At 49.0% G+C, this 869-nt stretch overlaps 1 protein-coding gene across 2 annotated transcripts in view; it reads right to left on the reverse strand.

Annotated features, from left to right (window-relative positions):
* The window catches only part of SLC35B1 (solute carrier family 35 member B1), a 26,191-nt gene that overhangs the window by 16,290 nt on the left and 9,032 nt on the right, over positions 1-869 (reverse strand). The window lies entirely within an intron of this gene.

Raw genomic sequence — 869 nt, forward strand, 5'->3', positions numbered from 1 at the left:
GGCGCGGGGGCAATTTGTGGGGATAATTGTAGTTTCCCACATTTTCACATTTTACCCTTTAAGTGCCTGTCCATACAGTCCCTGTATCGTAAACACCGGCCGGATCTCTGCCGCTCATGTGTTGCATGCAGCCCCCCCCTGTACAAGTCAATGACAGGCTGCGTCTCTACGCTGATGCACGCTGCTCTGAGCGCGTACATCACGAACATTTTGGATAAGGCAATTTTTATGAACTCAGGTGTTAACCCTTTACCTTACAGGGTGGAATCGTAGCTGCACTGGGACCCCTCTAGCTGCGCCACCACTCCTCTAGCTGCTCCGCAACAACTCTAGCTGCCCCGCTACAACTCTAGCTGCTCCATGACTCCTCTAGGGCTCCTCTAGCTGCACTGCAACTCCTCTAGGGCTCCTCTAGCTAATCCGAGACTCCTCTAGGGCTCCTCTAGCTGCTCCGAGACACCTCTACCTGCGCCGGGTCAGCCCCCCTGCTAATGCAGTTTTTCCAGTGGATGATGTCAGACAATGGATCGTTACATTAAAGTGCAACTGAAGCCAAAACTTTAGTTTTAGTTTTGGAGTGGAGAGGGATTCGAGCCCCGTCAGGTTTTTATTGCGGTCTGTGTCCCCTTGGGGAGGTACCCCCCTCTCGATTTGTCCTTAAAGACTTATCACTGAAAATTGCAGACATCGGATACTTATTTTACATAGGACTGGAGTTAGGCATTCAAATAAAAATCTTGCAGCAAAAATAAAATATTTTAGCTTTGGACAGATTTCCCGGTGACAACAGGACAAAACAATTGAGAAGAAGGGGGTCACTAGAACAGGAAGACACAGACAACAATAAAAGCCACCTTGTGGGTCTAACC

The sequence above is a fragment of the Nanorana parkeri genome, unplaced genomic scaffold, assembly GCF_000935625.1.
Source record: "Nanorana parkeri isolate BGI_ZX_2015 unplaced genomic scaffold, ASM93562v1 scaffold96, whole genome shotgun sequence".
NCBI classification, from domain to species: domain Eukaryota; kingdom Metazoa; phylum Chordata; class Amphibia; order Anura; family Dicroglossidae; genus Nanorana; species Nanorana parkeri.